Here is a 6000-nt window from a genome sequence, read left to right on the forward strand (position 1 = left end):
GTACCGGAAAAGTTTTCTTCACTGCTGCCTAGGACAGTGTCCTGAAGGTAATGGTCCTATCTGAATGAGCACGTGCTTAGAGACCTGCTACGTTGTCTGGGACCCAAGGAAGGGAAGCCTGTGTTCCTTGCTGGTATCGAAGGAACTCAACTGAATTGGTAACCTTCGCCGAGTCCCTACGATGTGCCTGCCCCTTCCCTTAGGCAGCTCACCATCTCATGGAAGAATAGGTTAGCAAACGATTATAGTACCAGCTGCTAAGCAGGGCAAACAGATAGAGGGGACATAGAGGGAAGACAGTTCTGTTTGGGGTGCACTCATGGTACAATTTCTTAGTGGAAGTGACTCAACAGCTGGGCTTGAAGGTGGAGGACAGGCCTATATTATGATTTTTGTGGTCCTAGACACTTTTGCCTTTATGGGCCCCTTCCTACGCGCGCGCACACACACACACACATGCACGCACAAATGCATGCACGCACGTGTACATTGTTAAGATTAGATGCACAGATGATGCACACGGAGGGAATTTTAAAGTATATTTAAAGTTTATTTATTTACTTTGAGAGAGGCTGAGACAGCGCGAGTTGGGAAGGGGCAGAGAGAGAGAGAGAGAGAGAGGGAGAGAGAGAGGGAGGGAGACAGAATCCCAAGCAGGCTCCATGCTGCCAGTGCAGAGCCTGATGTGGGGCTTGAACCCATGAGCTGTGAGATCGTGACCTGAGTCAAAGTGAGACCCTTCACTGACTGAGCCGCCCACGTGCCCCAAGTATATTTTTTAAAAAATCCAGAAATATACATGAAAAAAAGTATATTTTGCAACCACACTAGCGTAAAGGCAAATTATTAACATTACATATTAAGACACTTTCTTTGACTTGAAAGTTTATATTTTTTTCTGATTTGAAAAGAAATGAAAACATTTTCATGGGTCCCTAAAAGTGTTTCAGGCCTGCAGCCCAATGCATGCTATGTCTTTTGGATAAGCCAGCCCAGATTGAGAAGAATTTGCTTGGCCAATAAGACCAGGAAAGGCATTCCCAGGTAGAGGGAGCAGCATGAACACAGACACAGAGGCCTGAGGGTGCCAGCAGCTTCTAGCAAGAGCACGTTGTCCTGGGAGGTGGAACGCTAGGTGTTTAAAGACATCAGCAGGAGGCAGGCTAGGAAGTGTCAGATGGAGGTGCAGAGCTTGAACACATTGTTATGCGCATCCCAGAGCTTCTGGAATAGGGTTCAGAGGTTGCTGATGGGAAGGGCAAGTTCCTAGACCTCGATTCTAGAGGCTATTCCCAGAGCGGTGACAGGTGCTTGCTGAAGCCTCTCCCCGCTCCAGGGACTCCCCCATACTGGCTAGGACTGGGGGTGGGGACGGAAGAGGAAGAATGCTAGCTGGCTCCTGGTTTCCTTCCACAGGGCAACATGGAGTCCCTTTGGGCTGGAGGAATTGCTTCTCAAAAGAGCTTCTGATCCCTGGAAAGAGGGGATGTAGGGTGGTTTGGTGGAAAGGTGGTGGGCTTTGGTTAGAGATTGACCTGAGCTCAAATCCCAGGGATGCCACCTGTGAGCTATGTGACCCTGGGCATGGTGCTACACCTGTGGACCACAGCTCCTCTGTGAACGTGGGGTATAGTCCCTTCTGACAGGGCTGTTAAGGAGATGAAATGGGATCGCATACAAGGCCAGGACAGGGCCCGGACACAGTAGGGGCTCCATTAGGAGCAACATGAATATGCATCTGTTCCACGAGGCGCCAGACACCATATGATGGGGAGCACCAGGCATGTGCCCTTGAACACCATAGACATGGCCCTGCTCTCAAAGGGCTGCTTCTGTACCTGCACATCATCTCCAGTCATCATGTTGGGGCTGGCTTGTGGTCGATGCGGGCCTGATCCTGCTCCACTGGTAACCTCGATGGTCATAGCTGTTCTGGGGCCATGGTGAGCAGAGCTTCTCCAGGAAGTGTCCTTTCTAGTGGGGCTCTTGAAACTCATGATTCTGCCAACTGAAACCAGCCAACGTGTCACCTTCAACAGGAAGTCTCTCTTCATGCCAGTCTAGCACTTTGCACATATTCACAAAAGTCCTGCAGGGGCTGGACTATGCTCCCAGTTTCCAGGCGAGGGAGAGGGGGCAGGTGACTACCCCAGAGGCACAGGGAGTGTGTAGGAAGCGAAGACTTAAACCTGAGCTGGTCTGACTCTAACGCCCAGTGCTGGCTCTGAGACAGGTGTGACTTGGGCAGAGCTGGGGGACTGGGAACCTGTGAACTGACCCCCTTCTCCTGGGGCCTCCTCCTGACCTCCAACCCCAGTTCCATCGGCCTTGCCAATGAGAAGGTGGGGACGGGGAGCACCTGCAGGGTAGAGGGACACAGAGGTCTCTGGTTCAGCCCTCACCGGGCAGCAAATGGGCAGCCTATACGTGCCGTGCTGCGCACTGGGTGTGCCGAGAAGAATCTGACATTTCTTACCCCTCTGAGAACTCAGTCTAGAGCAAGGTTTGTCTACCTTAGCTCTCCTAACACTTGGGGCCGGATGATTCTCTAGGGAGGCTGTGCTTTAGAGGGGGGCGTGTAGCAACATCACTGGCCTCTCCCTGCTAGTTGCTAGTAACATCCCCTCAATCGTGACAACCAAACTAGTCTCCAGACATTGCCGAATATACTGTTGGGGGAACACTCCCTACCCCCAGTTAAGAACCTCTGGCTTAGAGAGAGAGGGAGGCTGACGCATCAGGGCAGTGTGCTGCAGGCGGTGCCCAAGGTGAGCATGGGTGGCACAGAACACGTGAGAGGCTTCTGGAAAGCTGGACCCGATGGGGGCAAGGCCACCATCGTGCAGCAAGTCCCCAGAGGAGTTGGGGTTCCAGCCCGGGATCCCCGTGCCCGGTTCCAGTGCTTCCCTCCTGGACACCTGACTGCTGGCCTCCAGACCCATCCACTCCCCTGAGTCCCCTGCCAGAAGTGGCTTCTGCTCTAGGAAGCCAGCCACCCTGGCTTGAGCAGTCGGGCTTTCTCTGCCCCGGGCTGGTCTCACGGCCTCGCTGTAGAGCCGGTGCCCAATGGGCTTTCACGCATGTTGAGAAAGCCTCTGCTCTTCCCTTGGGATGGCCCTCTGGAAGCTGGCTGGGTGGCTTCTTAAGTGCTGTGCTTATGCTAAGAACAATCCTTCAAGCAAGTGCTCTAGTGTAAGCACTTCCAGGTTCCCCGCTCTATGGGAGCCGCCGAAACGTGTGCAGGAGACAACTCTGCAGCCTCAGGGCCCGGAGACGGGGTCCCCGGCTCTACTTTTCCCAGGCTGTGTGACCCAGAACAAGCCCACCCTCCCGCAGGGTCTCCGCTTCCTGATCCTCAGTGTAGGCGCAGCCGCCACTTCCCCGGCTCCTCACAGCATGCTGGGGACAACGCTCGAAACGTCACTGGAGACCATCTTATAGACACAAAAGTCTCGTATGTGTTCATTATGTTCTGAGCTGCCGAGGGGCCTTGGGCGTTGGTGCTCTGGGTTTTGCTTTCTTTTGAAAAGTAGTATTTGAATCGTCAGCCGCACATTACATGCCAGGAACTCAGCGGTGAGCACATGGAGCAGGAGAGAGACAATAAACCAGAAAAGCCAGGTACCTAGGGATAGCATGTTAGGTGGTAACCAATGTGAAAGGAGAGAAGCCAAAATCGTGTGGGTTGGGGGGAGCAAGGGTGCGTGTTGAGATTTCTCCAGAGGGAAGACCCCCTCTGGAAGCTGACATTTGAATAAAAACCCAAAGGCAGGGATGCCAATGTCATTCCAAACTGAGGAACAGCAAAGACCATACCCGGATGTTTAGGGACAGGGAAGAGACCAGGGTAAGGGGTTGGTGGTAGTGTGGGGAAGTGAGGTGGGGGGTGGAGAAGGGGGAGCTGGGGGAGGGGNTGGGTCCCGAGGCCAGTGGTGGGTTCTGTGGATGCAAGAGGGACAGGGTTGCTCTGACCCACTGGCTGAGACTGGCCATGTATTCTGGTGTTTCTCATACTTTGTTGCTAATCCTCCCAAGAACCCAGTATAAAAAAGTCAATCCTGGGGGCACCTGGGCGGCTCAGGCGGTTAAGCATCTGACTTCAGTTCAGGTCCTGATCTCGAGGTTTATGAGTCTGAGTCCCACGCTGGGCTGTGTACTGACAGACTGGAGCCTGCTTCAGATTCTGTGTCTCCTTCTTGCTCTCTTCCTCTTCCCTGCTCTCTCTCTCTCAAAAATTATAAATAGGGGCGCCTGGGTGGCTTAGTCAGTTAAGCGTCCGACTTTCGCTTAGGTCATGATCTCTCGGTTCGTGGGTTCAAGCCCCGCGTTGAGCTCTGTGCTGACTGCCAGCTCAGAGCCTGGAGCCAATTTCAGAGTCTGTCACTTCCTCTCTCTCTGACCCTCCCCTGCTCATGCTGTCTCTCTCTCTCTCCTAGAAATAAATAAAAAATATTTTTAAAAAATTATAAATGAACATTAAAAAAAAGTCAATCCTGCTTTTTAGGTAGTTCAGAGACTTCTCTCAGAGGGGGATTGGGATGGCCCAGCTGAGCCTTTGACAGAGCCAGGACTTGACTCCCAGTCTGTCCCAGCCCCTGGTGCTTCGGCTAAAGGCCACTCCACGGCCCCTAGCAAGTCCCCATGTCACCCCAAATCCTTGTTGAAACAAGCAAAAAATACATTTCGCAGCGATTTAAGATTATTTCTGCCCCGCTAAACAGTGGTTGTTGAAGACTTACTCATCTCTTCTGTGTTAGGTATCGCTCCACGAAGAGACGACCTTGGAACAGGGGAGGAAAAGGCAGAAAAATGCGCTAGAACCTGGAGGGCCGAGCTCCGGTTTGGATTCTGCCACGTTGTTGCTGTTTGACCTTCTCAGTTCCTTCATCTTTGAAATTCCCGACCTGCCCTTCTCAAGGTGGTAGTGAGGACAGAGAGGGTCAGGGGCCCACTCTGGTAGAAGGAACCCCTAGGTCTAATCTTCCTTCCTACCAAGCTGCAGTGGAGGCCTTGTGCCCCTAGGTGGCGCAGTTTTCCTAGGCTGAACCCAGCTGCTGTCGCCAAAGGGGGTCAGAATTTTGGGGGGACACTGCAGGGTAAAGATGATACTGGAAACCAATGAAATGGGTGTTTGAGGTTGAATTCTGCAGCCGATGCCCCTGCTTCTCCAATGGGTGCCATGGGGGGTAGTGAAGCACAGCAACCAGGCTGCTCTGGCCATCAGACCCTGCTGTGGCAACTTAAGGGCTGTGGTCCTTGGGGTCATGGAATGAAGGGCCAAGGTATATGCAATGCGGCATCTGTTTTCTTTTCCAGATGAGAAGCGGCAGGCTGGAGAGGAGGGGGCTTGCTCGGTCACCCTGGGACTCAGGGGCAGAACTGCTGCCCAGCTGGTCCCTCTGCTGATTAAATACAGAGCACTCGATGAAAGCATGAAGTGCCACCCCCTTGGGTGGCCTCCTTGCCTCTCAGCATTTCTCCCTGGGCTGGCCCTCCTTCCTCTGCTTCTGTGGATATTCTCAGGAAAGGCTGGGAGAGCAGTCATTAACTCCTCACATGGGCCTCTGGGCAGTGGGAGAGCACAGACGAAGGGCCAGGGGACTCGGGTGTCCCAGCAGCTTTGTCGTTACCTTGGGGACGTGTGGGCACATGGCTGTTTCCTTCCTGCCTTCCGTGTCCTTCTCTGTAAAGCACAGTGGGGAAGAAGGAGAGGGTTGGGCTGGGTGTCACCAAGGTCAGTTTGTAGCTCGGACCTTCTGAGTTGCACATGCAGCTTCAATTCTGTCCATCAGAAGAGAGGTAGGGGAGGGAGGGGTTTCAGGTCTCTCATTTAAAAACATGGGGAGTGGACTAGATGATGTGTCATTCTGGCTCTGACATCTGCTTGGCAAGGAGGAGAGGCAGTCACAGAGGCCAGAGCCACCCCCTCTGAGCTGCCAATACCTGATGACTGCCCCCCGCCCCCGGGGTGCAGACTTGCTTTCTTCGGTGGCTTCCTGA

The 6000-nt window shown here is 53.4% G+C and overlaps 1 long non-coding RNA gene across 1 annotated transcript in view; it reads left to right on the forward strand.

Moving 5' to 3' along the window:
- Positions 1-5140, forward strand: part of LOC144221508 (uncharacterized) — a 37943-nt gene extending 32803 nt beyond the window's left edge. Inside the window, exon 4 of the long non-coding RNA XR_013332095.1 lies at positions 4758-5140. This is a non-coding gene — a long non-coding RNA (uncharacterized LOC144221508). The remainder of the gene's footprint in view (positions 1-4757) is intronic.
- Positions 5141-6000: the final 860 nt, after the last annotated feature.

The sequence above is a fragment of the Crocuta crocuta genome, unplaced genomic scaffold (genome assembly GCF_008692635.1).
Source record: "Crocuta crocuta isolate KB4526 unplaced genomic scaffold, BGI_CrCroc_1.0 scaffold367, whole genome shotgun sequence".
In the NCBI taxonomy this organism is placed as follows: Eukaryota; Metazoa; Chordata; class Mammalia; order Carnivora; family Hyaenidae; genus Crocuta; species Crocuta crocuta.